Source organism: Pelophylax lessonae (genome assembly GCF_965119305.1).
Source record: "Pelophylax lessonae genome assembly, chromosome: 3".
NCBI lineage: Eukaryota > Metazoa > Chordata > Amphibia > Anura > Ranidae > Pelophylax > Pelophylax lessonae.
In genome coordinates, this window is record NC_138770.1 from 224,479,147 (window position 1) to 224,500,469 (window position 21,323).

Here is a 21,323-nt window from a genome sequence, read left to right on the forward strand (position 1 = left end):
CTGTCACTTGGGAGATCCGCCCGCTCTGTTTACACAAGCGGGCGGATCTCCAAACTCGATTCCCCGACGATCGGGGAAGAGCAGCGGCGATCTGAATACAGCGGGAGCGAGCCTCCGGCAGCGCGCGAGCACCGCCCACAAGGGGAGGAGTCCAGCGATGTAGTACTACGTACTACGTCGCTGGACGATAACGAGCCACTGTGCCGCAGTGGAGGCACAGTGACTGGTCGTAAAGTGGTTAAGCTCTCTGCTCCCTTTTTTTCTGACAGCTCAGACAAGCTTGTATACTGTGGACTTTGACGGGATGTAAAGAAGAGTATACTTAAAATAAACAGGTACAGCTTATGTAGGAGGATTTGTTTAATCTGTGTGTATCACCAGAGGATAGTCCCTTCACTGGATATATGTAAGGGTTTACAAGTACTTTAACACACTTTCTGTTCCTTGGTGGCTATACTTACTCTTCTTCTTTATCTATGGAGGAAGTAAAGGTTACCAATCAGGCTGTACTTCGAATGCATTAGCCTTTGTTTTTCTATATTTTGTGGGGATGATGAGATTAGTAGTATATAAAAATAAGACAGCATTGTGTTATGATTCCAGTTCAGTTTACAACAAGGGCAGTGCAATTCTGGCAAGATTAGCATGTAAGTTCTGTATTTGCCAAAAATGTTATTAGCCTGAAAAAGGAAAACGAATGCAGCCGCCACATCTAAGGACTGGTAAGCTGCAATTTATTACATTTCTATTCTTCTTTTTCTTTTAAACGGTTTTTATTAAAGGCAAAAGAAACATGGTACAGTAATATGCAGTGAAAATATTAGGTACATGCCGTGATAAAACAAGGCACTTTAAAATACAAAACTGCAGCATATAACATTCAAATAACAGGTAACTAGGTGATACATCAATGGGTTCGACCCGGCGTCCCATCTGAAAAGCAATGAGGGTATACATTTCTATTCTTCTATTTAGTTATCCAATAAGTAGTTTGCACAGTAAGGTTGTAACAGGTGCTCTAACACATATCAAAAATATCTGTGTTTTTTCCTTTAGCATGTTGACTGATTTATCTGCTCATAGAAGGAACCTCTAGTATTTTGTTCCAACCATCAGTCTAATGTGACACAGAGCACAACTGTGAGTGCTGCTGATGCACTACGATGCAGCGTGCAAGTAAAGAACAGGTTAAATCGCATGTCAAACACAAGGCCTGCGGGTCGAATCCGGCCCTCCAGGCCATTTCATGTGGCCCTCGCATCCAGACGGAGCGATGGAAGTGAGATGTGAACAGCCTGTAAAAGAGCACTAATTCCTGCACACTCTGCATAACGAACCCCTAAACTCTGCACTCTGTAGCACACTCCGCAACTCTGCACTCTGCACATAGTGCACCCCTGGACTCTGTATGTAGTGCATCCATCCCTATATTCTACACATACCTCACTCCTGGTATTTATTGTCCCTTACGATCCTCTGTTTGCAATTTGTCCACACTCATTTGATGTGGTTCGGTGTGGGGGGGGGGGGGGGGGGTGCATGGTTGAGTTCCTGCACCTATTCTCTGAGAGAAAAAAAAGCCCTGCATGAATTTATATAGTCTTACAGATACAACTAGCCCTTTGAGGACAGCCATAATGCTGATGTGGCCCATGATGAAATTTAGTCTGACACTTGGGCTAAATAGAACTATTAAACAGAACACATGCGGCCAACACTTAGTCAGTGGCATATTATACTTTTTATTAAAAAATGTAGTACTGTCTATGATACTTTTGATTTTATTTGCATTTAAGCACATAACTTTCATCTTAAAGGGGAACTTTATCCAAAAAACATACTTTGTCCCGCTCCCCCTTCGTCAGAATAAGAACTGACTTTATTTAATTTACTGCTGCATGCCTCCTATGCCTTCATTTCCACCTAGGGGAGAATGACTTGCTCCTGCCACCACCTGGAATATTCCCATTACATATTCCAGGAGGCTGCAGGAGGACGCAGTGGTCAGACACCAGACCCGGTGGTGTGTCATCTTAGGCTGGCTAAAAGAACACACAAGAAATATCTGGCTCCACGTGACATAGAATAGAAGATGGTGGCATGGGACCAGGCACGTGGCAGCAGAGCGGAAGTGTTGCAGAAGAACAACACTGGATTTGCTGGGCATGTAAGTTAATTGTGATTAACCCAGTACATAAGGTAAAGAAAAAATACCAGAGGAGGTGAAGTTTCTTTTTAAAGTTAAAATGTTGAACTTGACACTATATTACTGAGTACTATACATGACAAGCTTATTTTGCAGCCTAATTATTTATGTAAATCTAATTTTCTGTACAGCCGCGAGCTGCTACAATACGTTTGACCCTGAAGATCTTAGTAAATCAACATTAAACCATCCAGCACTTGACTAAAGCACAGAGACATAATTATACATGCATATTTTGGCTGCAAATATTTTGATATGTAATTATCTAGCGACGGTTGCCGAGACACTCTTCTGAAACAAGCTGCTAGAGAAGTATTTGTCTGGATTAAATCAATGTCAGTGCATATCCTGTGGAGAAATTTCCAGTATGGCTTAGTGTCTGAGGATAATGTTACTGTTGACATTGCTTTACTGATTATATCAATAAAGCTCTGCACACTGGACATAAAGACTTGTCATTCCAAGAATTCATCAAGCCAGGTTATGTTACCCTTTGGATCCTGAAGGCTAATGTCTTGAAGCCAAAGCAATACAGGAAAAGAGTCCTTCAACAAAACACAGTTGGCAGTTTTTTACTTCTTTTGCAAGGAATGATGTCATTTCGGGAGGCTTTAGAATAAGCAGAGCATTGTGGGAACTGTGTTTTGCTTTTTTTTCTGATGGACTGAAGTGTATGCATGCATCAGCATGGTATCTTTTTGGAGCGTTCATTATACAGTGACCCCAAATCAGAATGCAGCTTTCTCACTTGTTAGTGAAGACCACATGATCCTTCCCTACTCATGTAGTCCATGTTCTTTGCTGATCGAATGAGAACATATAGGGGTTGATTTACTAAAAGCAAATAAACCTTGCACTTTGCAAAGTGCAGTTTCACTCTACAAGAGCAGTTGCTCCAGAGCTTAGTTAAAGCGGAGTTCCCGCCTCGGGGGTGAAATTTAGCTATAAATACCCCCGGGACAGTCAGGGCTATTACATTCCACAATGGATAGCCTATGTACTGTTCCGGGTCGCACTTACCTATTAGAAGAAATACTTACCTTGAAAATTTCTTCTCCAGCGCTGCCATCTCGGATGTGGGAAGCTGAAGCCAGGGCGTCCTCTTCTGCGTCCTCTTCCGTGTCCTCTTTTCCCAGAATGTGCCTGCACCGGCCCCGCTCGTCACTTCCGGTGCGGGCGCGTCATCCCTCCACAGCTTCTGGACATGCCCAGAATATGTTTAGCAGGGAATGACGCGCCCACACCGGAACTTCCGGTGCAGGCGCATTGATTCCTGGGAGCGATGACGTTCAGCTCCCAGGAGTCAATGCAAGGAGGAAGTGACGGTGCGGGCCACGGCCGCAGAGGGAGGAAGTGGAAGAAAGGTGAGTATATTTTCTTCAATAACAAGGTAAGTAAACAAAAAAAAAAAATCATAACTATCCATTTGTTTTTCAGATGACCTAGAGCAAGCGGATGGCCCAAAATTGATTATGTTGATTTTGAGGCCGGAACTCCGCTTTAGGCTCCATGTACACGGGACGTTAGAAAAAACGTCCTGCAAAGTTATTTCTGACGCCGGGAAAAAGCAGCTGTTAAACGTGCTTTCAGTAGCTTTTTCCATTTGCGTTATTGCACGTTTGGCCACGTTGCTTTTAGCAGCATTTTTCTGCCTTCATTCAAAATCAATGGTTCCCTATGGGAGCCTATTGATTTGAATGGAAGTCGCACAGCAAGTCGGATCCGACTTGCAGCGCGACCTGCACTGTGAGAATCTTGAGGGGGATCTCCACACCAAAAATGGGAAAAAAACTGCGTGGGGGTCCCCCCCAGGTTCCAAACCAGGCCCTTCGGGTCCGGTACGGAATTTGAGGGTAGCCCCACGCCGAAAAAAACGGCGTGGGGTCCCCCCCAAAATCCATACCAGACCCTTATCCGAGCATGCAGCTCGGCAGGCCAGGAAAGGGGAGGGGACGAGCAAGCGGCCCCACCCCCCTGGACCACACCAGGCCACATGCCCTCAACATGGGAGGGTGTTGGTGCTTTGGGGCAGGGGGAGCTCTGCATCTGGGGGGCCCCCTTGTGAAAGGGGGCTTCCAGATTCCGATGAGCCCCCTGCCCGCAGACCCCCACAACCACCGGCCAGGGTTGTGGGGATGAGGCCCTTGTCCTCATCAACATGGGGGCAAGGTGCTTTGAGGTGGGGGGTGCAGAGCTCCCCCTGCCCCAAAGCACCAACACCCCCCCATGTTGAGGGCATGTGGCCTGGTGTGGTCCAGGGGGGGTGGGGCCGCTCGCTCGTCCCCTTTCCTGGCCTGCCGGGCTGCATGCTCGGATAAGGGTCTGGTATGGATTTTGGGGGGGACCCCACGCCGTTTTTTCGAAGTAGGGCTACCCTCAAATTCCATACCGGACCCGAAGGGCCTGGTTTGGAACCTGGGGGGGACCCCCACGCAGTTTTTTTCCCATTTTTGGCGTGGAGTTCCCCCTCAAGATTCTCACAGTGCAGGTCGTGCCGCAAGTCGGATCCGACTTGCGGTGCGACTTCCATTCAAATCAATAGGCTCCCATAGGGAACCATTGATTTTGAATGGAAGAAAAAAACTTATAACGTGGCTGAACGTAGGTTCATCATGTTCAGTCACGTTTAGTCACGTTCGGCCGCGTTTCTGCGTTTGAAACACCGGGAAACATGCGTTCGAACGCAAATAATTGCGTTCTAAAAAAAGTCCCTGAACGCAACTGCCTGCAAATGACTGTAAACGACCATGTGTACATGGACAGATAAGATAACATGGAGCTGCGTTCAGGGGCTTCTGAAAAAAACGCCCAACTGCTCCTAAACGGCCATTTCCAGCGTCCCGTGTACATGGACCCTTAATGAGCAGAAGCTCTGCTGACTTCCATCATCCAATCATGTGCAAGCAAAAATGCTGTTTTTTTTATATTCCTTGCATGTGATTGGATATTCTTTGCAAAGTGAAGCTTTACCTAATTTACTAAGCTCTGGAGCAACTTCACTTTGCAAAGTGTATAGTCTATTAGTGTTTAGTATATCAACCCAAAGTTTCCTTAAAAAAATGAGTATGAAAAAGCAGTTTTGGGTGGAAGCTAGAGTGATAGTTACATAGTTTCATAGTAGGTAAGGTTGATTAACCACTTGCCGACCAGCCGTTGTTTTACGGCGGCAGTTCGGCTCTATTGTGCAAAACGATGTACCTGTACGCCGCTTCGTGTAACAGATAGTGGACGCCAGAAGCATGCAAATGCGCCGATTGGCCAGAGGGGGAGCCAATCAGCGGGTCTGCCGATGTAAACAAGGCAGACCGCTGTTCTGTCAGATGTAGTTTGTAAAGTGAACATCTTCTAGTCTTTTAGTAAGTTAACACCAGTGCATACTTACTAAACCCACAACAGTAAAATCAAGTATGCTGATTATACTCACTGTGGAACCTAAGGGGTTAATCCTCTGCATTGTGTAAAAAGGCTGTTTGATCCTGTATGCACAGATCCTCCCCTTCTTGCATTGTCCTCAAAACATGTCCAGATAAGACAGAGTTAGTGGGGTCAGTCTGCACATGCTCAGTTTGGTGTATATTGCTAGAGTTTTTTTTTTTTTTTTCTTGGGAGAGTGCATGTGATCAGCAAAGGGCCAATCAACAATGTCTAGTCAGAAGGTCAGGGGTTCCGCATCCTGATACGACAGCCAGTGCAGTATGAAAACTCCTCCTACAAGCTTAACCAGGCACTGATAGAAGTCACAAGACTGCTCTAACTGCTGATGAGAAAAGACATTTAGCAGTTTATATTTACTAAAATGAATGCATTTCCATGCTCTGTGTACTCTGGGAGACCAGATATAGTGAATGCAGGCTCCTGGGTTTAATAACACTGTAAAGTAACATCTAAGCAATTTTACTTTGTTGAAAATCAAATGACGGTGAGTATCAGCTCTTTCAATGGGGTTGTTTTACTGCGGCAGGTCGGCTGTATTAAGCGAAATGACGTACCTGTACATCGCTTTGTGTAATAGATAGTGGGGGTGACAATTGACCAGAGGGGGTCTGTCGATGTAAACAAGGCAGACCACTGCTCTGTCAGAGATGAACAGTTGAACACAGGTCTCTGTGTTCACCCAGTTAGTACAAACCCCAATACAGTTCAATCTGTCTGCCGCAATTTTGCAGTCCCGCTAAAAAATGCTGATTGCCGCCATACAAGTAGAAAAAAATAAATAAATAAAAATGACGTAAATCTATCTCCTAGTTTGTAGACGTGCAAACTTTTGTGCAAACCAATCAATATACACTTATTGGAATTTGTTTTTTTTTACCAAAAATATGTGGCAGAATATATATTGGCGTAAATTGATGAAAAAATTAGGTTTATTTTTTTTTTTTTATTGTAAATGTTTTATAGCAGAAAGTAAAAAATATTTGTTTGTTTTTTAATCAGAATTGTCGCTCTGTTTTTGTTTATAGTGCGAGGTGATCAAATACCACCAAAAGAAAGCTCTATTTGTGAGGAAAAAAGGACATTCATTTTATTTCGGTACAGCGTCGCAATGCCCGTGCAGTTGTCAGTTAAAGTAACGCAGTTCTGTATCGCAAAAAATGGGCTGGTCATTAGGGGGGTAAAACGTTCTGGTCCTTAAATGGTTAAAGACAATAGTCCATCCAGTTCAACCTGTGTAGGTGTAGGTGTACGTGTCAGTGTCAATAATTATTTCCAATATCCCCCTATGTTGTGTTCTTTAAGATGCTCATCCAAGAGTTTTTTTTTAAATATAAATACTCCCCGCTGACACCAGAGAGTTCCACAACCTTATCGCCCTGACAGTGAAAAAACCCCTGCGCAGCTTAGGGTTAAACCGCTTCTCCTCCAATGTCATTGTGTGGCCATGCGTTCTCTTACACTCCCTGAGAATAAAAAGTATTTTTCCTATGTTGGGATCACCATTGAGGTATTTTTAAATCGCTATCATGTCTCGTCTCAAGCGTCTCTTCTCCAGCGAGAATACATTTGGTGCTTGTAGTTGTTCTTTGTGCTGTGATCAAGGCTCATCGCTAAAATGCATTAGCCACCTTGTTTTTACTCACTGAGGGGTGACAATAAAGAATTGGAGGATTTAAACAGAGTTGCCAGCTGTCTTTTGCTTGGTATTGTATCCTATGGTGTTTGGAGAGATCACCGCAGCCTGTGCACCTGATGGATGTTTCCATTTACCTGATGTCTCCTCTGTTATGAGCGATGTGGTTTTTGTCTGCTTGTAGTTGTTCCTTGTAATTGAGGTCCTCCAATCCCTTTATTAATTTTGTTGCCCTTCTTTGGACTCTCTCCAGTTCCAGCACATCCCTACTGAGGACTGGTGACCAGAATTGGATGGAATACTCCAGATGTGGCCTAACTAGAGTTTTATAAAGTGGCAGGATTATAGTTTTGGCTCTGGAGTATAACCTCTTTTTTAGGCATGCTAATATTCTACCGGCTTTGGTAGCTGCAGCTTGACATTGCATGATATTGCTTAGTCTATCTTCTACTCGGACCCCCAGATCTTTTTTCATCCTTGATTCCCCCAGAGGTTTTCCCCCTAGTGAGTAGTTTGTGTTTATGATTTTAACCCCCAAATGCATTACCCTAAATTTCTCCACATTAAACCTCATTTGCCATGTAGTTGCCCACTCCATTATTTAGTTCAAGTTTTTCTGTAAAAGTTATTTTTCCTGATGTGAAGGTATTGCCCTGCATATTTTTGTGTCACCAGCAAAAACTGAGATTGGGCTATGTATCCCATCCTCTATATCATGTATGAGTAAATTAAACAGAATTGGTCCCAAAACAGAGCCCTGGAGCACCCCACTTACTACTCCAGAGCAGTCTGAGTACACATTATTTATCACTACCCTTTGAACGCGCCCCTGTAGCCAGTTTTTTATCCAAGGACAAACCTTAAGGTCCATGCCTGCAGACCTCAGCTTGTAGATTAGGCATTTATAGGGAACTGTATTGAATGCTTTTGCAAAATCCAGATACACCATAAATCATCAGTTTGCATGTCTCTGAGGTTCCCATTATCAGGCCACAGTACACAGTCTTTCTTTAGTAAATCAACCCTCCCTGCTGTAACCTTCTTTATCTGCACCAGTGAGTATAGTGGGTAGAAGGCTATAGGTTCCTGAAATACCTTCAATTAAACAGCCTTATTGAACAGTGATGATTTTAGGATGCATAAAGAGAACAATAAATAACATTTAATGAATCCATGTCACTAGTGGTAGGCCTGGCCACTGCAGGTCAAAATATCCAAGAAATCACACTCTTAGGTCAAAATCCTCTAGGTTCTTCTCTCCGGCACCATGTGATGAGCTGAAAGCTGGCCCAAATACAGTACTGTCTTTAATCAGGAATTTAATCAATACACAGCCAGAGGTCAGTGCAGATGGCATTCTAGCATAGTTGTAACCTAGGCACCCAGGCAAGTTTATATAAGATAATTCAAGCAAGTTGTCATTTTTACAGCAGATGAGCACCAACATTAGGAAAATAACCTAGTCTCTTCTCCTCCACAGGCAAATGCCAACCCACGTGGCTGTCACATCCTGGGAATTACCCTTGCAATGTCAAAACCTGTAGGTTCTGCCATTTAAGCATGTCGGGTAAGGCTTTTGTTTCCAAAATGACAGGAGAAAAATTCACTATGAAACAATATATTAACTGTGGTACAATTTTGTAGCTTACCTTATTACTTGCATTTTGTGCAGCCTACAGTATATAGGTTACACCACACGCATCCTAAGAACCCAAATAGGGGAACACTATTGTGACACCAATGATACCAATCTCAGGCACATTTCTAATGCAACACGTCAATTTAGGGTATGTCATCAAGGCGATCTTTCCCCATTTAGGTTTAAGGGAATAGAAAGGCTGTTTTGTTCAACCCCGGGGAGGGGACAGAGAGAGAAGTCTTTTGGGAAGAGAGGCATGGTGGATCTTTAGATTGAATACGAGATCACCTCATGGGTTAAACCTGAGGTGGGATTTAGATTTACATTTGTAATAACTGCCCTCTCCCCCTAGCTTTCTCTTTGCGGATGTTATGACATTTGTATACGTCTGCTTCACCCTACCTGCCAGACGCCCATTGATTTATTTTTTTATTTTTTACTGTACATGTTTTTACATTATTGTATCAATTTGTCTGCAAAGGTTAGTAACATACACCTAGAACCACCCTGCAGCTGCTAAGGCTGCCCTCTTTCTTGCTGATCAATTACAATCAATTCCGGCAATTGATGGTTGGAGTCTATGGCATTTATGGAGTCTATGGCATTTAGTGATACTTTTAATCAAAAAGTTCCTTGTTTTAATGTAGTTATGACTAAGGCCTTGTAGGCTGAAATGCGTCAACTGGTTTTATCTGCATCTGTACACTGTGTTTTTTCAATAAACATGAAGATTTTGATGAAGAGCAGCAATTGTTAGTATAGATCATCTTAATGGATTACAAAGTTCAGGAAGTGTTCAGGCAGAGTCAATACACATACCTCCCAAGTTTTTGAGATGGGAACGAGGGACGCCAATTACCAAAAGTATATTGGCAAAGAACACGCCCCCCCCCCACCACGCCCCTTAAAGGAGAATTATACAAAAGAAATGATTAGTTAAACCCACAAGTGCTTTTTTACCACTACTATTCTTTTATAATAGCTTTTGAAATTCACAAATTCAGCAATTTAGAAAAAGGTTTAACACTTTTTGAAAGACATAAAGTACATTTTATTTACAACTATATACTGTAGATAAGACTAAAATGAGGGACAAATAATGAGGAAAGAGAGACAGAGGGACTTTGTTCCAAACCAGGGACAGTCTCTCAAAATCAAGGAGCTATGAGGAAGGAGCAGCAAGTCAAGGCAGGAGAATGACAACAAGCAGCAGAAAACGGGCCAAGAACATAAACAGAGAAATATACAGGAAGATGTTCAAGAAGTATAGCACATTAAGAAGGAAACTTTTTGCAGAGGCACTAACACAGTAGACTAAACACATTTTCACACTTGGTGATTTCAAGACCACACCGGAAGAGGCAGAAGTAGTTGGGCAAGTGATCTTTAGTCAAGCAAGAGGCCCTCCAATGTCAGAACTGGTGTGCCAGCAGCTGGGCCAGTACCTTGTAGCACACAGCTTCTCTGGAGGCCAAGCTACTGTGGGGAGTCCTTTCAAATTGCTACCTGAGTACTTTAGTTCTAGTGGGGTAGTCCTTTGTCCTTGGATTCCTTTAGTTGTTTACCTATGTTACCAGAGCTACCCTGGACTTCACTGAGAGGGGTGATGTCTATGATGATAATCGCAAGTAGCAGTTTGTGTTGTGGACTGTTTTACCGAAGCAGTGATTCTCAGCTTGACTCTCTGTTGCTATGCAGCCACATGTTGCCCTGATTGAGACATAGAGACATTACTGGGAAGAATCCATGTTTGTGAAGCTTTTTTATATGTTTGTGCTTTCTTTTTTCTTCAATTTATGCATGCTCTGTGCCATTCTGAGCTTGTTTGGCATTATTGATTCTAACTTTGTACCTGTTAATAAAATGCAACTTCCAGTTATTTTCTTAATATTCAAGTAACAACAGAGAGACTGCATGCATGCCCTCTGTGATGGTGTTCACCATCACTGGAATTTAAGGACAGATGGGTTGAATTGCTTCATATTTGTCAGCAAGGTCAATTGTCCCCTTTGCCATGAGGTTTCTGAGCAGGAAGTCCACTCCTATTATGGTCATCCCAGGAAGTTCTGAAGAGACGGTCGGTCAGAAAAGGACTTCTGTCTAACTTTTTAACCCCTGGAGGGATTTCTATGATTTTTGGTTATGTTTGCATTTGAAGTATGCTGATTCTGAAAATGTAAGTTTTATTTGAATGTGATGCATATTTTAGAAGTTATGAAAATGTTGCTTACTGACTGAGGTGGCTATTGTCAGGTGTGCTAATGACCTCACCTGTTGTCTGCTAAGGGATATATTGACACTCAGAGGAATGTGTATTCAGGGCTCGTTAGGGAACCATTGTTCTGTGTCTGACTATTGTGTACATTGATTGCCCCCTGGGGCTTCTGTCTCCTTGCATTGGTCAAAGCTATCTGACCAATCCCTGTTGACTCATTTTCAAGTCCTCATTTGCATAGCAGCCCTCCTTGCATTGGTCAAAGCTATCTGACCAATCCCTGTTGACTCATTTTCAAGTCCTCATTTGCATAGCAGCCCTCCTTGCATTGGTCAAAGCTATCTGACCAATCCCTGTTGACTCATTTTCAAGTCCTCATTTGCATGGATGTTCCACTTTCTGTATAAAAGTGTGCTGTGTTCTTGCAATAAACGTCTTCCTGTTTGAACTTACATACAGCCTGCCTGGTGTGTGTTCTAATGGATTCCGAACGGCACATAGCTGTAGTTCGGATCCCGGATCCTTGGTTGACCGAACCATCACACGATGCGATCTGCAAGCTGACTGACTAGAAACAGAGGAGTGTCGGGAGAGCGGACAGAGCGAGCAAGGGTCTCGTCGCATTGGTTGGCAGCGGTGGGATTTGCTCTCCAGTTACCAGGACACTCCAAACCACCAAGGTCAATGACCAGCTATGCAGCATGCAGGAGAGCCACGCTGAAAGACTTACTTGAGAGCCGCAGAGGGACCGGTGGGACAAAGAACAAGGCCCCCTGATCAGTGAGCTAGCCGAGATGGATCAGAGGGGTGGTGATGCAGGACCCCGGTCAGTTGAAGACTTGTTTCAGCAATGAGTTTGAGAGCGGTTGGCATTATATGGTGCTAACCCATCAGAGACCGCCATACAGAATGCCATTAGAGGCATCCAGCTGCAGGATGAGTGACAAGAGAAAGAACGAGAACGGCAACATGAGCAGAGAATGGCAGAAATACGGCAATCGGAGACAACGCCTAAAGATGCAGCGACTTTCCGTAAGTTGCCCTTTCGGGCGTTCAAACTATTTAAGGAAGGAGAGGAGGAAATTGACGCATTCCTGCAGGACTTTGAGAGACTATGCCAGATACATGAAGTACTGTGCCAAGATTGGGTCGTTTTACTGGCGAGTAATTTAACTGGCAGATCGGCGGATGCATTTCGGGCCCTGGAGGACGAAGACGCTAAAGACTACGACCGGGTAAAAGAAGCTTTGCTAGCCCGATTTGCCATTACACCCGAAGCCAGCCGGATTAAGTTCCGAGAATCCCAGAAACAAACCAACACAACATACGTGGAGTGGGCACATCGTATGCAGCGGAAAATTAAGAGCTGGTTCCAGGGAAGCCACGCTCATACTATAGAGGACATCACCCAGCTAGTACTATTAGAACAGTTTTTTAACCACACCCCTCCAGTAGTACGGGATTGGGTGCGAGATAAACAACCACAGATGGTACAGCAAGCGGCTACTCTGGCCGATGAATATCTGGACTCTCGAAGGTCAGGCGAAAATGAGCGTTATCCACTATCTCGGCCCAGTTTACCAGCCTCTAAGCCGACTTCAGTACCTCCGTGGTCTGCCTCGAGACCCCCAGCCTGACCCAACCCTCCTACCGGACCTAAGTGCTATACCTGTAACCAAACTGGTCATCTGCAACGACATTGCCCTAGCCAATCCACGAGGTATCGAGAGACTAATCATCCATCCAGACCAGCGGCTCATTGCTACCAGAATGAGCCCAACCATCGAGATGTTCAGGAAGAGTGCGGCGAACTTTTTGAAGTGGATCCTGTCCAAGCTGCTGCCGGAGATAATCGGCAGCACCATCGCCAGGCAGTATGGGTTAATGGGCAGCTGGCCCAGGGACTCCGCGATTCCGGGGCTACGATTACCCTCATCCAGCCTCACATGATTCCCCAGTCAGCCCGGACCGGCCAGACTGTTGCAGTCAGGGTAGCAGGGGGCCAGGTGCTACGTTTATCCACCGCCCAAGTCCTCTTGGATTGGGGCTCAGGGGAGCAATATGTGCGAGTGGGATTACTACGCGAGTTACCCGCAGAAGTACTTTTGGGGAACGATTTGGGCCATTTAACTTCCTCTTATGCCCCAGAGGCCACCATGGCCGAGACCACCAGACGTCACAGCCACAGTCGCTCTCCCATGTCAAATTGAAGACGGCATATAGGAAGTAGAGTACGTCCGGTAAATCCTGATCCTAACTGCTGTTTGGGCGTGTTTGGCCTAAGTCGTTACACAACGGAGCGAGATCTAAGAGAAGTATTTTCAACATATGGTCCAATGGCTGATGTATCCATTGTGTATGATCGGCAGTCTCGACGTTCCAGGGGTTTCGCGTTTGTCTGCTTTGAAAATGTTGAAGACTCAAAGGAGGCAATAGAACATGCAAATGGAATGGAACTTGATGGAAGACACATACGTGTAGATTTCTCAATTATACAAAGGCCCCACACCCCTACACCAGGAATATACATGGGAATGCGGAGGGGTTATCCCGACAGACAGACCTAGAACCTTAAGACTACTTTTCCAACATCCTCGAGTTGACCCGTTCGGGGTCCCACTGTGGCTGTTGGACTGTTTACCCGGGGGAAGATATGTGATGGTGTTCACCATCACTGGAATTTAAGGACAGATGGGTTGAATTGCTTCATATTTGTCAGCAAGGTCAATTGTCCCCTTTGCAATGAGGTTTCTGAGCAGGAAGTCCACTCCTATTATGGTCATCCCAGGAAGTTCTGAAGAGACGGTCGGTCAGAAAAGGACTTCGGTCTAACTTTTTAACCCCTGGAGGGATTTCTATGATTTTTTGTTATGTTTGCATTTGAAGTATGCTGATTCTGAAAATGTAAGTTTTATTTGAATGTGATGCATATTTTAGAAGTTATGAAAATGTTGCTTACTGTCTGAGGTGGCTATTGTCAGGTGTGCTAATGACCTCACCTGTTGTCTGCTAAGGGATATATTGACACTCAGAGGAATGTGTATTCAGGGCTCGTTAGGGAACCATTGTTCTGTGTCTGACTATTGTGTACATTGATTGCCCCCTGGGGCTTCTGTCTCCTTGCATTGGTCAAAGCTATCTGACCAATCCCTGTTGACTCATTTTCAAGTCCTCATTTGCATAGCAGCCCTCCTTGCATTGGTCAAAGCTATCTGACCAATCCCTGTTGACTCATTTTCAAGTCCTCATTTGCATAGCAGCCCTCCTTGCATTGGTCAAAGCTATCTGACCAATCCCTGTTGACTCATTTTCAAGTCCTCATTTGCATGGATGTTCCACTTTCTGTATAAAAGTGTGCTGTGTTCTTGCAATAAACGTCTTCCTGTTTGAACTTACATACAGCCTGCCTGGTGTGTGTTCTAATGGATTCCGAACGGCACAGAGCTGTAGTTCGGATCCCGGATCCTTGGTTGACCGAACCATCACATGATGCGATCTGCAAGCTGACTGACTAGAAACAGAGGAGTGTCGGGAGAGCGGACAGAGCGAGCAAGGGTCTCGTCACACCCTCCTCTGACATTCAGACATCACAAAGCTATGTGTATACCCAATAATCTTGTATATAGGATCTGGTTGCACCCATGTACAATGAAACAGATGTTTCTAGAAATGATGGCCACTATAGGCCAAGAAGAATGCAGCAATAACATCTGATCAAAAAGTGCACCATGAAAAGTACAGCATGCATCCATGCAGGTTTTCAATTTGGACAGAAGATGGTACATTTAGATGACTTGCCCAGTGCACAAGGACTAGATTTCAGAGCCTATTGGATTAAAATAAAAAAGTGGTTTCTGTAAGCACCAGTTCATTCGATCAGCCATAGGTTTATAACCACCCACCCAATATTGAGTAGATCCCCATTTTGCTGCCAAAACAGAGCTGACCCATCGAGACAATTAGACCTCTAAATGTATGCTGTGGTATCTGGCACCAATCCATCAGTAGCAAATCCTATGAGTCCTGTAAGATGTGAGGCGGGGCCTCCATGGATTGGGCCTGTTTGTCCAGCACATTCCGCAGATGCTAACTTGGATTAAAATCTGAAAAATTTGTAGTCAACACATCAAATTGGTTGTTGTGTTCCTCAAACTGTTCTAAAACCATTTTTGCATTGTGGCAGGGCATATTATCCTGCTGAAAGAAGACATTGTCGTCAGAGAATACCGTTTCCATGAAGAGGTGTACTTGGTCAGCAACAATGTTTAGGTAGGTAATATGTGTCAAAGGAACATCAATATGAATGGTAGGTTTCCCAGCAGAACATTTTCCAAAGCAACAAACTGCCTCTACTGGCTTGCCTTCTTCCCATAGTGCATCCTGTTTCCATCTATTCCCCAGGTATGAAACACACACCCAGCCATCCACATGATGTAAAATAAAATGTGATTGATCACACCAGGCCACCTTCATCCATTCCTCCGTGGTCCAGTTCTGATGCTCACCTGCCCATCGTGGGGAATTTTGGCTGTGTGTACAGGTCAGCATGGGCACCCTGACTGGTCTGTAGCTACGCCATCCCATACACAACAAACAATGTATATATGTAATGTTATAATGTCCTCTTAAAGATTACATTTGTTGAAAACACACATATGCAGTACACATTGGTGGGATCATTGAACAGGCAGTCTTACTTGTAAAAATATTTCCCCACTCTTTCCCCAATTATACTTTTATCCAAAATAATTCTTGAACTTTTGAGGTTGATTCATACATTTTAATAGGTTTCATAATCCACAACATACATTCCATAGCACCTTGCATTTAGTCTGCCACCACAGAGACCCAAGGATTCCTATATTATATAGAATATATACATTCCATATATTGATATGTTAAAGTTCTATATGCTATATATACTTTATGAAACCATTGCTGTTAAATGTAAGGTAGGGGTCATTACCTTTCTTTGTATTGCTTTTTGTCTATTTCTTTTACTTAGAAATGAAAAAAAAAATACAATACAATACATTGTTTCCATTTAGACCATTGGCATTGTATGCTTAGCAATGCCTTATTCCTTTATGCTGGCTGTTTTCTAATTCATCTGTTACAACGGTGTACGTACACCTGTTATTGCTGCAATAAAAATGAATTAAAAGAAAAAGTTTCATGGACCAACTACTGATTTAGCTTTATTAGCCTTTAAATTGTTTGGTGCATTGTCACCATTTGATTATATTAAGTTATACTTCTGCTTTTATGCTGTAGGCAGTGCTGGGTATCCTGGATCCCTTTGCTGCTGCAGAATTTCATCTGGGGCATGATGGGTCATGAAGTCCCACAACAGCTGGAGGCCTGCAAATTGTTTGTGTGTGCCTTAAGGCAATGCTTCCCAGGCATGGAAACATCTATGACTGTGCAGAAAACTGTCATTTTAGGTTTTTCATTGAATAGCTGTAAAATGCCATTGTTAAATATTAACTGGTCTTATTACTGTCTATAGTATTCTTCCTAGATTGCATATAAAAAAGAATACATCAAAACAAAATGAAATATTTATTTACGGAAAAGCAGTTAATATGATGTCCTGCCTAAACTCATCTCCATTACAGTCCAACATTCAGATCAGATGACACTGATCCAACTATAGCTTGTAATAACCACATATGACAGGGGTTAACATATGAAGCTAGTTTGAACATTCTAGCTGCTCATTAACACTTGCAGAGATTTTTCAGCTTGTTGTTAACTGGCCAGTCATTACCTGGTCGGGGACACAGACATCACCTAAGGTTAACATAATCTGTGCGAGTATGACTCTTACAACGCTAATGGGCAGATTTCTCATCTCCCCACACTACTAATTACAATTCCCCCATCTATGGCCACCTTAAAATTACATGTATTTCTTTTATATAAACATCGTTCAGTTAAAAAAAGAAAAAGTAGGTCATTCTTGATCTGAGTGAATTGCACGTAAATTTCCAATGGCAAGAGTAGGAAGTTAAAAAGATTCCTTTTAGTAACTGAGTTCCTTGTGCAAAATCTCCTTATATGTCTTAACAAGGCTTCCTGCAATTATTTGTTCCTTGGGGAGATAATGTATATCAATCTAGCTCCCTGTGTCTCCTCTTAGGTCAGCAGGGGACTTCATCCTTCTAGCTGTAATTAACCCACAGAGATTCTGCAAGGAGGAAGTTGAAAATCCATTGACATCATCTCTCAATTGGAAGCCATGTCCCAGCTCTCCCACATCTATTTGAACATCACAGCTTATATTTCAGGATACGTAATTGGTTTTATTTATTTAGTTTTAGTACTATTACTTATCTTTTAATTACTGTAAATAGAAATGGTATATACAATAACGATAAAGTATTTCATTTCAGGTAACTGTTTTATTACTGCATTGCTAATTACTAATGCTGTTCACATGGTATGATCATTACATCAACAGAAAAAGAAAAAAAATATATTTTAGCCATACTAAAGGGTTCCTTCTTTTTAATTTAATACCCAATTTAATACGTTCTTTGACCCTCTGTCAAAGTGCGCGTGCGCACTTTGACAGAGGGTCCGGGCGCGCCAGTCCCACGGCTTGGATTGGTTGGCGGCCGGATTGTGTGGCCATAAGAAGCGCCACCACTACTCGGATGTTATCGGTGGTCAGAGGAATGTGGCGTCCCCTATCAGGTAACCTGTGACTACTCTTGTGCCATGACTAGACTATTTGTGACTACTTTTTCAATCTTAAACATTGATAACTTACTATGGGCTCTCTCTCATATTGCCTCTTGCAGAGTTTTGGCTCTAGTACGATTTGGGATTAACTTGTCCTTTTCCCCCTTTGAGCTAAGTACTGTTCGTGCATGCCTACAGTCACACGCTAAATTACACTGAAATCTCACTTTCTGGTTGAAATATACTGGTTTTTTAGTTAATGTGGAGACCGCATTTGACCACTGGGGAGTCCTTGCATCTAGATTTGGGCCAATCACTGGAAAATCCCTTTCCCCTCCCTTCTTTGGGTATGAATTTTCATTTTTTACTTTATTATACAATAGCACTCCCTGTCAAGACAACACAACCTGTCTTGACTTATTTATGACAATTACATAAAATCTTCCCCAATTCATTGTCATATTTTACGATTGTTAACATCAATGGGGTATATCCAAAGGTGGATTTCTTTCTCTTTTACCAATCAAGCATAAGTACTAGTGGATTGACCTGACCTTGCTACTTGATTTAACTGGTGCTATTACTAGCACAGGTTGGACTGAAATACCTTATATGATTCCCTTCCCCCTTCCTCTTTTCCGAGCTCTGTGGGTTGGGCGATGTTTTTTGGCGACACCACACCCGCCTGGGGGGCTATTTGATGGGCTGGGTTCACTCCCTACACAGTACAATCCTGGTGGTGGTGGCACTGTGGTGATTTAGCACTGTTGGAGGCATTTTTGGTATTGATGTCACTATGCCTGAATGCAATTGATTTCTTACTGATGCTTTTTTATCTGTTACAGCTTATCTTTATATATCAAACTTCTGAAGAAGCGGTATCTAGCCGCGAAGCATGTCAAGTTTATGGAGGGACATGGACCACCCTGTCACTATGTGACAAGGAAAAATGATTTTGCTTCATTACCAAACCATTGGGTTAACACATATTAGTCCATGTTCCCCCCTGATACTATATTGTTCATGTTTTTGTCTGATACACTGTGTGAATATCCTGTATACCACTGATACTCATGATGAATTTTAAACTTGTCTTTTTTGAATAAAAATTTAATTTTTTAATCTAATCTCTTTATGAGTTTATGATCACTTTTTGTATGGCACCATAAAAATCCTCTATGGCCCTTTCCCTTTTTTTCTTGGATTTTTGGGCGACGCATGCGTGGTGACCACGCAGCTTGGATGGTGGTATAGCGTCATTCACCTCCAGCTGGCTGGCCTTCCTGCATGTTGCATTGCGAAACATCTTTAAAAATATTTTTTACAATTTAACTGGGATGAAGGTGCCCTTGTAAATTCTAGTATACACAGCCGCATTTCTCTTTTTCATTAATACCCACAGCATCCATTTAACATCATCTACTCTCCCAGATGCAGCATACTTCCATTTAAAGAAATCTGCCCAATAATATAGTGCAGAAGCCATCTGTGGTTACAGCTTATCCATGTATACCTCTTGATTAGAAAATTGGATCGTAATTGCATTCATTATATACAGGTTAGCAAAGTTAAAAATGTGAAAAAATATCAGCGCAGTATGAAACCTAAAAAAATTAATAAATGTGATCAGCTGCAAACACTAAAATGTGATCCCACTACACAAATAAATGATTCAGTAAATAATATGTGTTGCGCTAAATCAAACAAAGTGCATATGAAAAATATTAAAGATATTTAATCTCAAAATATTGCAACAAAAGTCCATGTGATTAAATACGTGACATGAATATTGAATAAGTCCTTTCGGAAATAACATATATAAAGATCCACGTGTATATAAAGTGCTGTGATCTCTAGATAAAAAACTCCTCCAACACAAAGGTGACCAAAACTTCTCAGTGACTGTGAGAGAATCCACCACCAGAAGTGCAAGCCTCTCACCTTAATGTCTGACCCAGGTGCCACCCAGGGTCAGACAAAGCAATCCCCTAACAGGGGTAATCAATTATCAGCAACAAGGTATGAGCAAGAGGGTCCGGGATCAGCACAGCTCATCCATCCCCCCCCCCCCTGTACGCGTTACGTCTGCGCTCAGGGCTATCGACTTCTTCAGCAAGGGGCTGAAGAAGTCGATAGCCCTGAGCGCAGACGTAATGCTTACAGGGGGGTGGAGCCGTGCTGCAGACGTCACACCCTTCCATGGAAACATTGCTGTATTGCACTTGTATACTACAGCGTTTTGTGAGTACCCTGATTTTCAATTAAACTTCTGCCTGATCAAGTTATACAGAGAGCACTAGAATTTTTTGCTTTGTTCCCTTTTTTTCATCTATGGCCTGTGATATGGATGGATGAGCTGTGCTAATCCCGGACCCTCTTGCTCATACCTTGTTGCTGATAATTGATTACCCCTGTTAGGGGATTGCTTTGTCTGACCCTGGGTGGCACCTGGGTCAGACATTAAGGTGAGAGGCTTGCACTTCTGGTGGTGGATTCTCTCACAGTCACTGAGAAGTTTTGGTCACCTTTGTGTTGGAGGAGTTTTTTATCTAGAGATCACAGCACTTTATATACACGTGGATCTTTATATATGTTATTTCCGAAAGGACTTATTCAATATTCATGTCACGTATTTAATCACATGGACTTTTGTTGCAATATTTTGAGATTGAATATCTTTTATATTTTTCATATGCACTTTGTTTGATTTAGCGCAACACATATTATTTACTGAATCATTTATTTAGGTTAGCAAAGTTACTTACTTATTACCCCACTTTGAATCATCATTTATTCACATGTTAATGTCATAATAAAACATCCATATATTGTTCTTCTGCTTAAGAATAAAGGAGTAACGAGGGCAATTTGAAAGAATTTGCTTTGTCTCAAAGCCCAAGCTTTCTTAACACTTAATATGAGAAATGAATACAATAAAGGTTTTAAAATGAGTTAAAGTGTACAGTACGTATAGCCAAAACATATTGTTTTAGTTATAGTAGGGAAGGCTTCAAAGATACAGTTAGTAAGGTTAAGCCCGGTTCACACTTATGCGATGCGGGAAGGCTGCGAATCCGCAGCCTGTTCCCGCATCGCAAACGCACCCCCGGCAGTTCACACTGCCATATGCGATACGCTGGGGGTGTCAATGTAATCTTAACGACACCCCCAGTTTGATCGCATATCGCAGTGCGATCTTGCAGTTCGCACAGGATCGGATCGCACAAGTGTGAACCGCTGTGCGATCCGATCCTGATGCGGCTGCCAAAAAGGGTCCTGTGCGTGTTTGCTGCGGGTGCGGTGCGAATTTAGCCATACAAAGTGTATGGCTAAACTCGCACCGCACAGCCGATCGCATGTAATGAAGGAGCAGTGCGCTCCGACATTACATGCGAACGCCGCAGCCGCACAAATGTGAACCGGCTCTAAAAAAACACATCTAGTTCAAGCAATAACAAAAAGAAAAAAAAGATACACAAATAGAAAACTTCCATGTACACTTTTCTAT